The sequence below is a fragment of the Pithys albifrons genome, chromosome 9 (assembly GCF_047495875.1).
Source record: "Pithys albifrons albifrons isolate INPA30051 chromosome 9, PitAlb_v1, whole genome shotgun sequence".
Lineage (NCBI taxonomy): Eukaryota > Metazoa > Chordata > Aves > Passeriformes > Thamnophilidae > Pithys > Pithys albifrons.
Genome location: NC_092466.1, coordinates 31,722,949 through 31,741,131, shown reverse-complemented (window position 1 = coordinate 31,741,131; position 18,183 = coordinate 31,722,949). Strand labels below are relative to the sequence as shown.

General features: G+C 42.1%; 1 long non-coding RNA gene across 1 annotated transcript; it reads left to right on the top strand.

Annotated features, from left to right (window-relative positions):
• The first annotated feature begins 281 nt into the window (after positions 1-281).
• On the top strand, positions 282-17,314 carry LOC139675635 (uncharacterized). The gene is made up of 6 exons (XR_011698507.1): positions 282-358; positions 1,691-1,775; positions 4,478-4,650; positions 5,339-5,408; positions 13,111-13,409; positions 16,662-17,314. It is a non-coding gene; the product is annotated as an uncharacterized lncRNA (long non-coding RNA).
• Positions 17,315-18,183: the final 869 nt, after the last annotated feature.

The window sequence follows — 18,183 nt, the reverse complement described above, 5'->3', positions numbered from 1 at the left end:
CATTCTAAATACTTAGTGAGCTTAAAGTATTCAAATTTCCCCTGTAATAACAAGGACCTTCCTCTAACGGTAGCCGAGAGGAGACTCACTAACAACACTTTTCACACTCACTCCCCACGTCATGTGGAATCTCATACCCCAGGGCACCAGACCTGTTCTTCTGCTGACCTGGACACCATCATTTTACTTTAGGAAGGAAGGAAGGGAGAATTGGGGGGTGTATAATCCAATAACTAGATGTCATCCGTTACAGCTGCCACCTTGTGTCCGAGGCTCCTGGAAGGGGTTGCTGTTTGTAGAATCCCAAAGAGCTGGTGCCATGCAGGGAGAGCAAACTGGAGGGGCAAGAGGGTGTCAGGTATGTGCTTAACTAAGGGGTGTCAGATGTCCTGGAAAAGCCATACAGAAATGCTAGGATTCATCTGACACCATCTCATATTCCTTGCCCAGGCTGTGGAGGGAGGGAACACCACTTTGTGGCATTTTAAACCTCATGTGGCGAAGTTCAGATGTTTGTCTGAAATATCTGTGCTGTTGATTTGGAAATTCAGATTTTCTGTATACTGAGAGACCTGTATTCTGGATACTTGCAGGTTTTATCAGTCACTGAAGTTCAGTGTAAGAGGACAGATCTGTCCTTGTTCTTATTTACTCATAGGTGCTTGGGTTTGGCAGCAGCTATCACAGAACAATGTGAAAATACCAACTTGCATGTTGATCACAGTGAAGACAAAATGTCACATGTGTATTTCTTCTGCTGAATGTGTACCAATACGGGACTCATGAGGTGATGCTCTCTTGCACTGGCTGCCCAATAAAAGATTAAAGCTTGGAGCAGTTTGTTTGATTAATTCCAGTGCAGCAGAGCCCGTCACTGGTTTGTGACCAGGGGCACAGAAACAAAGGAGGGTCTTCAGGACGTGTTCACTGCAGGGGAGCGGGGGCGGCTTTCCCGGAGGTCACAGGGAAGGGTCTGCCCCAGGTCCCAGCTCCGCGGGAAGGATCTCCCTGCAGGACAGAGCCAGGGCTGCTTTTACATATGTGAGGCTCATATTTGCTCTCAATGTGACAGCACAAAAGACAATCAAAGTTAATTCATATATTATTTCCTTTATTTTTTCTCTTTCTTGATGAGTCATTATAATTACTGAAAACTAATATGTTTTGTAATATTTACATATTGCATGGGCTATCAATATTCTACTGGACTCTTTCATGTTCAGAATATGCAAGAGATAACGTGCTTGAGGATAACTTCCTGTATTTAATTAAGTAGCTTACATGTACATGGTACTTTTCAGAAACATGAAAACACTGATCTCAGAAAGGATATTGTCAGGGTGCATAGTATGAAATTATACACTGTCGTAACATATCAGTACTTTGCATTAATAAAAATCTTAAAAAAACAACAAAAAAATCCTCCCCAAACATAGAATCATAGAATGGATTGGGTTGGAAAAAACCTCCGAGATCATCAAGTCCAACCCTTGGTCCAACTCCAGTCCCTTTACCAGATCATGGCACTCAGTGCCACGGCCAATCTCAGTTGAAAAACCTCCAGGGATGGTGGAATGGTTATTCAGTAGTTTTTCCACTGAATTTTCTCACATCTGTGTATTTTGTTTTTTTCGTACAGTCAGAAAGTACTGCCTACAAAAACTCAGTTGGTCCTTTTATCTTTGCACAGGGTCACCTGGAATGACCTCAGCATTTCCAAACAAGCAGTAGAGAGCTGCTCTTTCTGTTGTCAGACTTGCTTTCTGGTCCAACAGGTATGGGAGTACGTGCTGAGGTTCTATTACTGTGAATTGTATATTTATAATCTTTAAAGTACCTCTTTTCAGAAGCAAATTAAACTCCTTGGACAGGATTTGAGAAGTTATTGAGGTTTCTAAAATGCAGATAATCTCTACCTGGGACTTTTAAAATGTGAATTAGGACTCACAGATAGTTCTGACAATCCAGGTTAGTACATATTTTCATCTTTAGGCCAAATGTGGCCTCGCTTCTTGAGGGTGGGATTTAGGAAATGCTGTAATTTGAAAGCATGCAAATACTTTGCTGAATAAGGCTAGACTTTAAAACTACGTGTTTCAATGTTTTGTGTCATTTGGCTGACAGACCATGCTTTGAATTCTGCAGGATGTGTGTGGCTGGCTGAATTTCAGTGCTGCACTTCCTGCCTGTGCTGGCTTTGTGCAGAACATGGTGGACTTTAGTGCTGGCACCAGTGTAAGGAAGGAAAGTTTTATTAGGAACTGCCTGATGTGTCACCCAAAGTCCCTTGAGGAAACTGCTCTGTTGGTGAGCCTGGGCTTGAAAGGAGCTCTAGACTCTCTGTTTTTGTCATGTCCTAAACTGTCTGAGGTAATATCTCAAATTAGCATGTAAAGACCTATATAAATGCTAAATATTCCCAAAAGTCCATCTTTGTGGCTATCCTTGTTCCTTGCTGAAAAATGAAAGTGCCACACTAGCATATTTAATAGAAAAATTACCCTATCTTTGCTTTTCTTTCCACCTATTTCCTTCTCAGTCCTGAGGAAAAAATCAGCCTTTTGATGGCCAAGGTTTCAGGTACGTTCACAGGTTACACATATTGTGATTTTGGAGTTTTTGGCATTGCCATGGACTAGAAGTTTAAGATTACAAACAGCATTAAGGTTCAGCTCTTGAGCAACAAGTTCCTCTGCAAAGCTGCTCTTATAGAATCTTTAAACAAACTGAACTGTTCTAATCTGTTGTTGGGATTAGGGGTAAGAAATTCCCTAACTTACTGTCTTTATTTTAATACAATTTGGCAACATTTATGGCTAATATATTGCAGTTGGAGCTTTGCAGCCAATGTGTTATTGCACGTGTGCTCATTATTAGAAGACAGCCTAGATCTGGTTCACAAGCACCACTGAATTATCAACATATTAAAATTCATTTAATGCTAAATCCTCAGCACAAGAAGATGGGCAGCTGGGTGGCTGAGACTTGTTCAGGGATGGTGCCTGCTTTTTGTGTTTTTAGAATACAAACAAGCAAATAAAACGTCCGTAGAGTAGAATAAAAATCATAATGGTGGAAAGGTTCAGTGAAAAGCCTGACATTCTTGTAGTGTTCAACAACCCTCAAAACAATGCACATGGTTCCACTGAGTGTGCCAGCCACTCAGGGGATTCAGATCATGGGGAGATTCATGGTCCTACAAGAAAATGTATAATCATGACAAAAATAAAGTGGAAACTAATTTCCCCCCTTTTTATGTATTTTATCTTGAATTGTACCTTATGTGACAGGACTGCAATTAATATCTCTTGTAAAACAGAAGGCTCGTTAAATTGGCCTCATTATGGTTGCTGAGCTGGTGTGCTGCTGCTGAAAGGGATTCCCCCATTATCTGTGTTTGACACGTGCTCCTAATCAACCAGGCCAATTCTGCTTTATCCAAGGTCTGTCACACGAGTGCAGATAATATTTATTCTGTCTTGTACTATTAGTGTAAAAAATGTAGGTTGTGTTGGCAAACACATAACCCTCTGTCACACTGGTCACACAGAGCATTTATTGAGGTGCTCCTTTGCTGCAAAGGTGATTCCAAATATAACAGCCCACTTCACCTTTCACTACCAGGGACCCAGGTCATTTTGGCTTTTTAAAACCTCTGCTTTAAAGGAATATTTAAGGAATCTTTTTAGCAATAAATGTTCTACTTTCTGAGAGGTCTTAATATATGCCACAATATAGCCTCGTTTGCTGAAAATTTTCTGGATACTTGGTTTTGTTTCATATTGATAGTTTATCAGGGACAGTAATTTGTTCATAGACCTGTTCATAGAAAATTGATGAGGTTTAACAGAGGTGATACTGTTGCAGTCTGTTGGGTTTAGCAACACTAATACAAAGTTTACGGATATCACCTGTAAAATGTTTGCACCAATATTTTCTTATTATTGCAGTGTTAACTGCTCAAAAGAAACATTTGTAGCTGTAATGCAGCCTCATACATTTGTGTGAGAAACCAACTGCCCCAAACACAAGCCAAACGCTCTCTTATTTACATGTAAGAAATTCTGGATTACAAGCTAGATCCATACAGATGCTGCATATATATATACACTACACACACACGCACACACACGCATATACAAACATGTGTGTACAAACTATACAAATGCTACAGACACATTTTTGATTTTTCATCCTTTTCCTTATACATATATATCTATATATCTGCAGCATCTCTGACCAGAGGAGGAAGCTCTTTTTTCTCCAGTAATACAAAGCAGTTCCTGATTTGAGGCAGTAGATGAGAAGTGGGAGGAAGGGCAATTGACAGTGCTCATGACAACTGTTGGAATGATGCCGTAACACCCTGGCCTGGACTGATTGCTGGAAGAATGACAGAGAATTGATATTGAAGGGTGTTGTTGGCTATGCAAGTCCTATTTGGTTGTTTATACTCTTTCTTTTCTTGGATTACCAGGAAACTGGGAGAGCACTGACCTGCTTTTTGCAACAGACTCCTTGATACAGCAGTGCTGAGTATTGGCAGATACTTCAGACACTGAAGCCAGGACTAAACAAGGATCCTCCCTCCCCAGAAAGAGGTGTGGAGATGTGCCTGCTGCAGAAGTTGCTGTCACATCAAGGAGGAAGGTGAGATATTGGAAGGGTGCTGAGCCTGAATGACCTGAGTGAAAGCAGATACTGCAGAAATTTAGCCAGAGAGTCCTTATGAGCCCAGCTTAGGCCAGGGCCCTTGGCCTCCCTTTTCCTTTTGTCTTGGGGCCGATGGCTGAAATGCTGGATGTCCAGGAATCAGATGATTTTCCAGTCACTGTTCTGTTCCTGGAAAAGCTTTTTCTGCTAATGAGAGCCTTATGTTTATGATTTGCTTCACTATGCAGAAAAGCTTCTGCTGGGCCTGTAATTCAGAAGACAACATTTTTCTCCTTCTCCAAGAGATGATCTGTGTCACTGAGTTGATGCCAAGAAACTGGGCCCTTTATTTGCTGTTGAGGAGGCAACTCTCCTTTTTTCTTTCTTCCCTTTCCAAAGTGAAAAGCTCTGTAGTGTTTCTGTAGACCCACAGAGAATGATGAAGGAATAGCTGTATTTCACAAATGAAGAGACAGAACACTGCGCTAGAAAGGCTTTAATCTGATTGGTTTTAGGTATAGTGTGCAGAATGTTGAAATATCATATGGAGACATCATATTTTAAATCAGGCAGTCACAACTTGGAGATTATTAACACATTTTTAAGTCAAAACATCCAAAACAGATGAAGCTAAAAGCAAAATGAGGTTTCTGATCATGTAGATAATAATCTTTCCTTTTCGCAGACTCATCTTCCATGAGCTCCCAATATTGTGTGCACTTCCAGCACCATGTAGTTGATGCATAATTAACGAGGTTAGTAGAATGCCATATTTGTTTATTCATGCCTACTTCAGATTTATTAGATGAAATATCCTTAAAGCAGCCAGTATTGGAAAGCAGAAATCATGGAACTGTATTTTTGATGAATAATTTGTTTGTGAAGTTGATGCTTTCGCAGACATAGATGATCAGTTAAATAAACATGGTTACAGACAACAGGATGGTCCTGGTGGGGAGGTCTGTGCCCCCTGAACCTTACCCAGTCCCACCTGCACAAAGTTCTTGCAGGCTTTGTAGTTCTGCTGCCCTGTGCATGGCATGCAGTGACTTGCCTGTCAGCTGCACAGGGGCAGTCTGGGGAAGCAGAGACTGCCCAGGCACTGCTGTGCTGACAGCAATCAATGCCTGCCCCTCAGTTTGGGGTGTCAGCTGCCCCTGGCTCCGGCAGGGCTTGGAGCCACACCTCTCCTAGTTAGTTACAGTCCTCAGAGAGGAGAACACCTACATGAGCTGCAGTTTACATGGGTTATCAGAGCACAGCTCTGCTTGTGCTCGCCAATTTTCATTCATTTCTACTGCACAACGTCTTAAGCACTTTGCAGGATGTGGCAGGAAGGATGCAGAACACGTGGCCGTGTTTCCTGCAGTTAGTCCATCCTTCCCACTGTAGTGGACTGAGGTCTCAAAGGGAAAGTTCAGCAGCTGATAATGGCAGGGAATAACTCAGTTTACAGGACTGAGCGGAAAAATGCTGAGAAAGTTGTAATTCCAGGCATGGTCTGATGCAAGAGGTTGATGTTCTGTAGGAACTTCTGAACATAATTAGCAAACAACAGTGGCCAAATTCTTTCCTCTGAGTCTTCCTAATTTGGAGCAAAGAATGGAAAGAAAATCTTGCACGTGCAGAGCTCAGAGATGTGCATAATTTCAAAACAGTGGGCTAAAAATATAACTTGAAGTAAAGATAACCCCTTAAGAAGTCTTTCATTTAGAGATGTGGCAAACTGGAGAAACAGAAGTGAAGATCTCTGCTTGCACTGATTGCTGATTTCTCAAGGTCAGTGACACTGGGGTCAGCTGTAGCTGATTGTGAAATACTTAGGTTTTTAAATTTTTTTAATTGCACAGCGGCATCTCAAGATATTGTCTGAAAAATTTAATGAAACCAAAGTTAAGTGGTTTATCTGAAAATTCTGTGCCAAAGTATTTGTTATGTGAATCTTAGACTGTAGGAGTCAGGCTGGCATTTTGCCAGAAAATGGGATTTTTGGAGAATTCTGTGGAAATTTCAAGACATTACAAATAGAAGTTGTCTGGCAAATGTATGAAATCCAATGTTTTTGTCTACTGTAATATACTTATTTAAGAAATACTACAGACATGAACAACTGAATAGTGCAGGGAGTGGAAGAGGAACTCCTGTTCATCCTTTAATCCTCTGTAATTCCCTTCTGAGAAATCTAAGTATCAAGATGACTGATTTCTAACTGCACCCAGCCAAAATGATTATTGTTTCTTTTTACTCTTTGAATTTTAAGCTTGGTGTGGATTTTTAGAAAGGAATAACTTTATGGAAATTGGCTATGCCAATGGACTTCGAGTTTTCAAAGGAAAGAATTTAAAGAAGGTAGATTTCAATTCAGCACCTTACCTAAATATTCCCCACAGGTAGTTGGGTACTCAGCTGACTGGCTGCTAAATTGATAGCCCTCCTGGAAACATTGTCCTTACACTTTAATATCACAAATGCCTTCTGTTTTAATTCCTTATCCATAAGGAAAACCGGAATGGGTTCCGGTGTGAATAGGACAGGAAAATGGGATGCACATGTGTGAGAAGTTTAACATGTGTGTAAGTGCTCAAAGTACTTCAGTCTGTACTAATAAAAATTACAGGTTTTATAATTTTAAATTACTTTTTCACTCAAAATATCGAATGGCTTTCTATTCTTGTTTAGAAATATATTTTATTTTAGAGTTTATACAGTGTTTCAGACTGCACAAAACATACAGTTCTTACTTGCAGAGCAAATAGAACAAGTCATTATGCTGGAAAACTGCTGTGTCTGCCTGAGTCTTCTCTCAGTTTCTCTTAGTTATTACACACAGCTTGAAACACCTTCCTTTTTTACACTTGTGTCTATCTTGCAGCCATATTTTCTATCCTCCATATCATACTGTATCAAAACAGTGCGGAAGTTAAAAGTGGTTGTGGCAATGAATCAAAGTTATTTCAGGAGCAACCTGATTTTTAATTTTCTATTAATAAGCAGTATTTTATAATAAATTAATTTTTTTCTGGCAGTCATTATTCATCAAAAAGGATTTTTGTGTATCTCCAAATGGGGAGCTCAGTGCCTTTTTATTGGCTCTAAGCCTAAACTTCAGCAAGTGTGTGATCAAGTATACCGGAAAAATCCTTTGTCCATTGCTAAACCTTATGAAATTGTAGATCAAAAGAATTTTCCTATCTTACAAGGACTGTGGTACTATTCATGGGCTAAAAATGACTGTCAAAGTAATAAAACAACTACTGTTGTCAGGGAAAGATTAAAAGCAGCAGCTGGATTGTACACAGTCAACTTGAAAATCTTTCTCTAGGAAGGTAGATGCTTTAGAAAATGATCTGGCTTTTGAGTTGATTTGCCGTGATTGGCAGCCCCATAAAATGGCTACTGACACAGGAACTTGCAAAAGAAAGAAGCCTTTTTTTCCCTATAAAAGAGCATATTCTGCTTCTTGCCTTCTCCCAAATTGGACTCTGCACTTGGAAGTGAGATGTAATGCAAGTGTCATGGCGATGATGGGTGCCAGCCTTTTCCTCTGTTTTATCCAATTTACTTATCCTCGTTTTTTCTGAAACCGTTCCTGCTGTCAGTTTTCTGCAGCTTGTATTTTTTAACCTATGTTCATTTTACTGTTTTACTTTTGCTCCTTGAGTTCATGTGTACATTTTGCAGTTCTCCTTATATTTGGTATATTTCCACATCAGTTTCCATGTAATTTTTCCAAGATCATAATCAGTTGGAACAGTACCAAATACATCCACCTCCATTCAGATCCTACCTTTATCCCGGTGTAAAGGAGTGAATGTTTTTAATTGTCTCTGTATTTATAGCCATCCTGATCCTCAAATTAGCATGTGTGCAACCTTTGAAACTTTATTTATGCAAGGTCAGCATAATGATTTTTTAAATTAATTCCTCTCATTCAGTTTAATTATCTTTCTTACTTCTCGTCATCCGGACTTTCTTGTTCTACTGAATGAAGTGGAGTATCTTTCTATCTGTATCGCAAGGCTTGGCCACCTGCCATCCACTTGGTGATTTTTCCTACATTGTATTTGTCTTTGAGCTTTTTTTTCCTAATAACTTTTTGATTTATATGTATTTATTAACATCTCAAATATTTCTCACTACATAACTTTGCTAACATTCAGAGTAGTTTATCTTTCTTTCATCCTGACAGCACCATTGGAAAATAACTCAATGGTTTGCCAACTCTTTTCTCCCTGGTTTTTGATTCCAGCAGTCCTCATACTGTAATTTTGGGTTCCATGTTCCCCTGTGACCATTGCTGCACCTCTCCTCACCTCTGTTTAGCCAGATTATAAATATAAGAACTTTTTGTCTGTGCTGTTTTCCATTAGCTCAGTTGGTTAAATCTTGGTTGTAATAATGCCAAGGTCGTGGGTTCAATCCCCTGTGTGGGCCATTGACTTGAGTTGGACTTGATGATCCTTGTGGGTCCCTTCCAACTCAGAATTGTCTGTTATTCTGTTATTCATGGCTATATAGTACAATAGTTTTAACTTTCATCACTAGGTAGAATACAGTCTGTTTAGGGTTGTGTGCAATGGAGTTATGAGTGCACAGCTTTGTTCCTCTGTATCCCATTTCCTGTGCACTGCTCTTAAAGCCATGTATGTGTTTGTCTGTTGTGGGTCTATAAGGACACAGGTGAATTGTCTATTTTGCCCCATCACAGAGTCAGTGGTGATGGCCATGCCCAGTTTGTAGGTATGTACATTTTCCTCTTGCCCGTTCAGATGCTGGCTGGGGACACTGCCCACAGCTCCAGGTAACACCAGCAGTGTTCTTCCTGTCTGTGCTGAGCATGGAAAACTTCCACTGGGAGTTCAAAACTGCTGTCCCTTCTGTGCCTGGCTGGAGAAACACAAGGTGATGGCTGGACTGATTCAGCAGAAATCACAGAATCATAGAATCAGTTGGGTTGGAAAAGACGTCCGAGATCATCAAGTCCAACCCCTGACCCAACCCCACTGTGATTACCAGATCATGGCACTCAGTGCCACATCCAGTCTCACCTTAAAAATCTCCAGGGCTGGAAAATCCACCACCTCCCTGGGCAGGCCATTCCAATGCCTGAGCACTCTCTCTGTGAAGAACTTCTTTCTGATATCCAAACTAAACCTCCCCTGGCAGAGCTTAAGCCCCTGCACTCTTATCCTGCTGTTGGTTGCCTGAGAGAAGAGACCAATACCCACCTGGCTACAACATGAATGGTGTTCAGGACTGCTGTTGAGTGGGAGAGGCTGGATGCAGCTGTGGTGGTTCATCCCCTGGCAGTCACCCTGCTTGAAACTCCTTCACCCAAACCCATCAGCACCACCACCTGAATGCCTTTGGCTTCTGCTCAGGCTCTAACAGCAGCACCAAGCCTCACCCTCGATGACCATGGACCTTGAAAAAGAAAAGAACAATGTCTGATGGCTTTTTTCAGATCTTTCTGAAGGAGAAATACAGATAAAAGCAAAGCTCTTTGTGACTGATTTTTTTCACTATCTACTTGAAAGGCTGTGGGTCAGAATTAAGGCATTTTTGCTGTGGAGGAAATGTGTGGGCTGTTGGCTGCAAGCCATTAGCCACTGACATCCCTGCTGCACTAGGAATACTTGAATGGAGTGGGCGTCAACCTCGGGAGAACGGGCAGCACTACCTACATCAGAGGAAAACCTCTTCATTGAGATTCAAGGAGGGAAAATACTGGTCTGGTAGATTTTTCTGTGGGGGACAGTCAAAACTCAAGAATTGTCATCCAGTCTGGAAGACTGTCCTCTAAGCTCCTTGTGCCTGTCAGGTCCCATTCATTCTGCAGGAGAAGAGATCCATACAATTCTTGGCTTTTCTGACAGTTTTCAAGTTTCATCTTCCAGGTCTGTTTTCTCAACACAAAGAATGATGAAGTAACATCCGGAGCTTTCAGGCAATAGTCCATGCTATAGTCAGTCCTTTAGGGTTTTTTTTCCAAAACCAGAATAAAAATCTGAAATGTGTTAAATGTTTCTATAAAATACAGTTTAGCCAGACACTCATCCTGCTTCTGTCCAGCTGCACATCCACTGGGAAAAATAAAAGTGATTTCTAGAGTTTCTTTGTACCACTAAATTATGAATCTGAAAGATCAAACAGAATATTCCCAGTGTTGTCTTTCTCATTGTTAACTGCCCTTTCACTGAGTTAGTCACCAGTTCTATCCAGTCTAAATAGGAGCACATTTTTCTTGAATCACGTCCATCAGCCCTTCTTATTTGTGACATCATTAGATTATTAAAAACTAGTACAGTCACTTCTTTTAAACAGGGAAAATGGCAATTATGGAAAAAGGGAAGGAAATGTTTTGGCTAAGTGTTAGCACTGGACAGAAGTGGCCATATCAGGGCAGAAGGGCTAGAAAAGAGCATGACAAATACTTTAAAATGCTCTTCTCCTTGCAGGGGGAAAAAAGAAAAGAAATCCTGGACAACTGACAAAACTACTTCAGTGTAAATCTAACTGTTTACATGGTAGTGATGATTTAGATCATGGGTAGTTGTGCATGGTGGTTCAGACATGTCTGATCAAAGAACACTCAGGTTACAGAAATCTGGGGGACCCAAATAACAGCTGGCTAACATGGCAGAAGGGAAAAAAAAGTAAATTTGAGCAGGATTTGGGAAAACCAGACCCATGAACTGGTGCAGGTCTACCAAAGCAAGGTAGTAATTTGTTTTCCTTTTATTATGACTTTGTGTCATATTTATTATGGCTTTGTGTTGACAATTTTCCTTTCAAATTGTTTCTGAAAATTACCTGTAGCAATGTGTTTGTGGACAGTTGGTTTGCAGTGTCCTGTGCCCTGGGCAGGGGAACAGCTTTAGTTCCTTGGGGCCACACAGTTCCCATGGCTGGGAAACTGAAAATCCCCAACCAACCCACAGAGCCGGTCTGGGTAGGCTGATGGGTATTGTCTGATATGAATTAAGCATGAAAGATTAGGGAGAGAAATGTACTTGCTAGAGCAAAACTAATTGTTGGTTTTCTAGTCAGTTGGAAAAGTGCACTTGGGCTGCAGCCTGAGGGACTGAGCAGCCAGGAGAGCCCAAGGACTGAGGGATGCGATGGGAGTTCTGATGCCAGCACAAGAGTGGCCACCTGTGAGAGGACACAGAACAGAGCCAAGAGTCTGAAATGAGGAGAAGGATCTCAAAGAAAGCTTAATGGCAGTGACACAGGAAAGAGAGAAGGAGTGATGGAGAAGGTTTGGATGCAATATTGGAAGATACTTAGACACTTCAGCAAGAAAAATGGTCTGAGGGGTAATATCCTCAGGAAAATGGAAGAATGTAACTGTAGTGTCTTCTACCATGAGGCACCTTTCTTTTTCTGAGACCCCTGGGTAGCAAGCAGCAAATTAGCAAATCCTCAAAATGAATTTGGAAAGTAACCACACTGTCTGCTCTGAGAGAAAAGTTTGAACCATAGTTTTTTTACAAGAAAAGGCAAGTGTGCCAGAGGGCTGAGAGTTCTTAAGACCAAGTTATAAACCTTTGAAAATAGGATTTTGTAATGGAAATGCAGAGATCATTAACTATTGTAAGCACCTCTAAGAATGACACCTCTATAGTAAATTACATTCAAATTAATATAAAACTGTAAAGATTCTCTGACAGCTTTGATTATGTAAGTTGATTTTAGTAGTTAAATGTTGACTTTCTATAATGCATTCTCCAAATATTATACTGAATGCTGCATCATATATAACAATTACCATGTCACAGTGCTATTTTGTGTAAATTAAATTATTGACAGCAATATAATTTTGTATTCACTTTATTATTTTGATCCATTTTTCTGTCAAAATATGCAATGACTCTTCACTAGATTTAGAAACCAGAAAAACTCTTTAGATGGTGAAGTATTATTCTCCATACATTATTTTTCCTTAGCCTGTAATGAGGTTGGGGGAGAGAGGGGGAAGCAACATTTCATTCCTCCTCTGACACTGTGTATGTTTTTAGACACGTTGTCAACTTTAAATTGTGTTTCAACAAGTGTGGTTACCAGAAAGTCTGCAAAGTCCATGGCAACCCTGGTCAGCCTGTCCAGGCATGTGGCAGAGATGGTTTTTAGTGTGCTCCAGCACAAGTGCTGTCCTGAATCACAGGACAGGGAGGTTGATGTGGTTATGGTTATTCAGCCTAGCTTTAAGGAAGGTCTCTTGTGCATCACAGGGTCAATACTTCCTGTTCTTTGATATCTCTTATGGTTTGAAGTAAAAAACAACATCTGTGTGGCACAGCTCTTTCTTCACACCTTCTCTTCCCATTTGTGGGATCTGGCAACAGTGATTGTCCATCCTCGGATGCCTGGAAGGTACCTGCAGGTTGTGGTTTGTAGCTGCAGATCAATACTGGTAATGTAGCACTTACAGTTTTCTCATTTACCCTTTTCCAGCTGCACAGCCTGTCAGCTCCTCGTGGCCTGCTCGGCACTACAGGGCAGAAACAGGGACACAAGCTGCATCTTCCTACTGGATCTTGGCTTTCTACAGGCAGGAGCCCTGACCTCCAGTGTGGAGACAGTCCAGCTGGAGGAGAGCCTGCATCAGAAAGACACAGGGAGGCCCCAGCGTGGTTCTGAAACATGGTTTTGGGTGCCATCCTACAATGTGAAAGAAAACCGATCTGCTTTTTGGCAGAAAAGAGAGCTGAATCCAGCACATCACACACCCTAGGCAAGGACTCTAACTATGGGTATGAAAATTCTTTCCATTCTGAGTGGTGGTAGAAAGGATCAGAAAATGCTCATCTTCTCAGCTGGTCCAGGTCAGGGAGGATGAGGAAAGCCTACTTTGTTGGGGTTAGTTATGGCTTAGGTGCAGCCAAGCCTGAGTCACATCTGCATAATAATAAAAAGCAAAGGCACACTGGCATTCCTGAGAGCCTGGGAAGCTGGTCCCTGGACTAGTAAGTACAGACTTGTTTGTGACCAGACAGCTATGGGCTAATGATCTCTTCAGCAAACTGGCCCAGGTCTGTGTTTTTGGCATCCTATGAGCCTTAAACTAAAGATGATTTTTCAGATGCTCTTTGCAGTCGTTATTCAGCTGTACTGAGCATGGGGAGTTGAGGGGACTGACAGCAAAGCTGTAAGTTGCCAGCATAGTGAGGACGGGACAGGGGATGAGAGATGTCAGGGGAGGGCCCTCTGAGTTCACCACAGATTTAGTAGTGCTCTCTAAATATGTCAAAGTTCATTTGTCTGTTTTCCTGGGGTTGGCAACACATAAGTAAAATACATGTGCTTTCTGTGGCAGCACAAAAATCTCATCTGAAACTGATGAAATGTGCTTAGCCATTGCACAGGTACTTAATTTGGTATGAAATGTTATTATATTGTTATGTCTGCAGCATATACCAGATTCCCTTGTGCTCAGTTTTAAGGGACAGAAGCCCAGAGACACTTGGCAAGCCTTATTGGGAATTACTGGTAGTACTGAAATGACACTTCTTAGCCTGGGTCATTAATTTTCCCTTTGCTTAGGCTTTTTTTGTTACTGATACACCCTGCACGTTCAGGATCTGTATTGTGGTGGTGGTAGTAGAAGTAGTGTGAACATGGAAAACAATCTGTTTGCATGAAGAGGGATCTGTTTTCCTGTGAGATGGTCTTGCAGAAAAGCATTACAGGTCTGTCTGTCTGCCTTGCCCTCCTAAGATAATGGTATTGACCTGTATTCTGTTGGCAAACTGAGCTTATTAACAATTATTGCAGAGAACTGTGGGAGCACCATGTCAGCACGACCATGTCTGTTAGCTGGTTTATAAACTGCCAGGAAGTCACTGATGGATGGAAGAATCACTTCCTTCTAGTTTCTTGTCTAACATTTAGTAGCCACTTGTAAGGAAGGATCTTGTCCCTGCATCTTTCTGCATGTAATTTCATGTATCTTCTCCTGTATGAAGCAGTTTCACACACAAACACTTTGCAGCCATACAGTTTTGATAGAACCAGCTTCACTTGGGAGTAGACAAATAGACTTGGGTCTTCTTCTGGCACAGGCACAAAGCACTAAGCCACGATGCTGAATTTCTCATTTGGCCTCATTTCTTGTTTCATTTGCCAGTGTGGGAGTTAATTGCATAAACACAGAAATATGGGGGATAGGGAGAACTACATTCTGTGCTGTCCCGTTCAGGTAGCTCTGTTTCTCCCTGGCTTTGTTAGTATGTTGTTGCTTAGAGCAGTTTCAGTGTCAGGGGGATGAGGAACAGGTGGTGATGAGCAGGTGTTAATGTGAGTGGATATGGAGAAATCATATTGCTCCATAGGAAATGGCTCCTCCCAGCACATTTCTGTGCTAGCTCATGTAAGTGGGACTCTACCAGTATCCTGTGACTACACCAGAAGATGCAACAGCATTGAATTCAGATGTTAAACAAATATATATCCTGGTTTGTTTAATTTTAGCATGTGAGATTTTAGGTGTCAGTCATTCCCCTTGATGTACGAGTGCCCAGACATTGTGGTGGTGAGCTAGGCCTTGTTAGCACCTCGGGTTACTAACCTGGAGAGAAGAACTTGGCACAAAAGGAGGATTTAAAGCTAAAACAGAGCAAACAAGAACTGATAGCTGGTTAGGTAATCCTGAGAGTGGGGAAAGATGAACCTGCTGGGCAGGTATTCCCTAATGATATTGTTTTGATTTTACTAGCCTGCCTTCTCCTCAATGTATTCTCTATTTGTTCAAAGAAAATCATCTGCTCTTCTCAGTTATTTCAAAGTAAAGTCACAAGAATAGCTTGTTCCCACTCTATTCCAAATATAGCTGTTGGCAGCAATTGCTGAGATAAGGGGGAAGGAGAGGGAACTACCAAGGAAGAGGAAAGACAGGAGGGGGAAGAAGGAAAAAGATACCTGAAAAGGTTGGACAACAGAGAGTCGAGAGAGACATGAATGAGAGGGGAGGTGAAAGAACAAGGCCCATACATTGCAGCAGCAAAAAAGAAATCAAATATAGAAACAAACTCCTGCAAAACAGGTGGAAGCAGCCCAAATACAAGATGAAAAGGACCAAGCCCACCCCCAGGAGAAGCTGGAGTTTTAGCCTTGAAAAGTAACCAAACTGTAAATAAAATCACATCCAATTTTGACTTTGACTCAGATTGTAGGGGTTATAGTATCTGAAAACTTATGCTAATTTGCACCACTTGAAGATCTGGCCCTAAAAATTTTAAAGCAAAACATGTTGCTTATTTTAATCTCTTGTGGGTTTGTTTTTTGGACTTTTTTGTGGCTGTTTGTTTGTTGGGTTTGGGGGGGTTTTGTTTTGTTTGAGTTTTTGGTAAATTCTCTGCTCCAATAAAATTTGCTGTCAGTTCCTAACACAAAGCCATCCACTGGGTGACTCTGCTGAAAATGAACCTGAACCCCCTTGTCCTCAGGAATTCACAGTCAGGATGGTGAGACTGGAGCAGGTAGACATGCCCTCGGGAACAGAAAATAAGTGCTGATAAAAAGTAAGGAAAAGCCAGAACCACGCTCAGACTGACTTACCCAGAGCAAAGAGCTGGGAGTTTTCAAGGCTCAAGGAAGACTGGTTTAAGACCAAAGCACAGAGAAATGAGACATAAATAGAAACAGGTTCTGAGAAATGGCACAGGGCAAAGGCAAACGAGTGCCTGGCAATCTGGGAATCCTGTCAGTGGCTCCAGCTTCCCTGGAGGGGTGGGAAGCTTCTGAGAAGCACCCACAGAGCTCTACTGCATCTCTTCTCAGAAGATTGCTTGGAAAATGGTGCCAGGGTTTTGCTTTCCCTCCTGGTCTGCTGGAAAGAGGTGCCACACCTGACCTTATTCCTCAGCTGTGTTCAGTTCTGAAGGCACTGTTTCCTGTAAAGTATGTCCAGAAAGCCTTCTGACAATCTTGCTCAGCACTCACACACTAGGTAATGGGTCCAACAGGAGAACTGAAAATGTGACTCTTGCTATACCTTTTTATTTCAGCCCTTCGAGGAAGAAGGCTACTTGCACCATTTAAGGCACGTGCTCAATTAACCTCTCTCTGGACTCGAGGCCCAGCCATGGGACAAGGCAGTATTTACACAAAGCAAAGGAGACACGATAGAGCAGGAAATACAAGGGTAAGTGAAACTAGTTTTGGAAGAAAGGGCTGGAAAGTAAAGCTTAGTAGGCAGACTATCACTATTCAGAAACAAAGTCATTATTTTGAGAGTCTTGTCTCATGAATGATTTGTGTATCCCAGTTATTTTCACAGTTATGAGAAGCAACTTTTTTCTTTTTTTTTTCTTTGTTCCCCTGGCAAGCAGCATTCAAAGCTGATATTTCAGCCTTTCAGCAGAGATGTCCCTCTGTGGTTTGCTCCCAGCACTTCTCCATGGTGCGTGATCCCCATCCTGACACCTGTGGGGCTGTGGGGTCACAGCCTGTGCCCGGGATCTCTGACTTGACAGGGCTATATTCTCCCTAGAGGCAGCACGACTGTGATGAAAACCTTTAGCGGGGCTGTTATACAGAGCAACACTTCCAGGGATGGGGCAGCTGCAGGTTTTCTGGAAAACCTGTGCCAGGGTCTTGCCACCCTCACAGGGAAGAATTTAATCTAAACTTGCTCTCTTTAAGTTTAAAGACATAACCCCCCCCCTTTTTTTTTCCCCTGATACCATATTTAAAAATATAACCTAAAGCAGAAAAGGTGTCGCTTGGTCTGTTCAGCTTGGAGGAGACTGAGAGGAGACCTCACTGCAGTTACAACTTCCTTGTGAGGGGAAGATGGGAGGAAGACACTGATCTCTTCTCTGTGGTGACCAGTGACAGGACCCGAGGGAATGGCCTGACGTTGTGTCGGGGGAGGTTTAGGTTGGATATTAGAAAGAGGTTTTTCACCCAGAGGGTGGTTGGGCACTGAACAGGCTCCCCAGGGCAGTGGGCACAGCACTAAGTGACAGAGTTCAAGAACTGTTTGGATGATCCTCTCAGGAACAGGGTGTGACTCTTGTGGATGGTCCTGTGCAGGGCTAAGAGTTGGACTCGATGATGCTTGTGGGTCCCTTCCAACTCGGCATATTCTGTAATTCTGTGAACCGCCGGCAGCACTCAGCCCAAGGCACCGCTGTTCGCTCAGCTGCCGTGTCCGCGCTGGCTCCCGGGAGCGCCTTCCCCCAGGAGAGGGCAGTGGAGCCGCACACGCTCCCCGCTCCCCTCCCGCCGCCCGCGTGGAGGGCCGTTCCCTTGGGTGAGTGGAGGGAGCTCTACGGACTTCATACATGTGCTAGAAACCGTGTACAGGAACGTCCAGGAAATGGTCTGCGTGTTCAATAACGAGAACAAACCAGTTTGTTGCTGCTTTTATTTAACTGGAAGTTTTCTCTTGTCCACAGCAACACAAACTTAAACTAGTAGTGTGCTGTTTCCACACGGGTTTGTTTAATTCCTATAGCCCAAATTAGAAAATGTTACTGACATGTAAATAGCCCTTCAGGATGCTGCTATGGCTCTCCTGAGCCA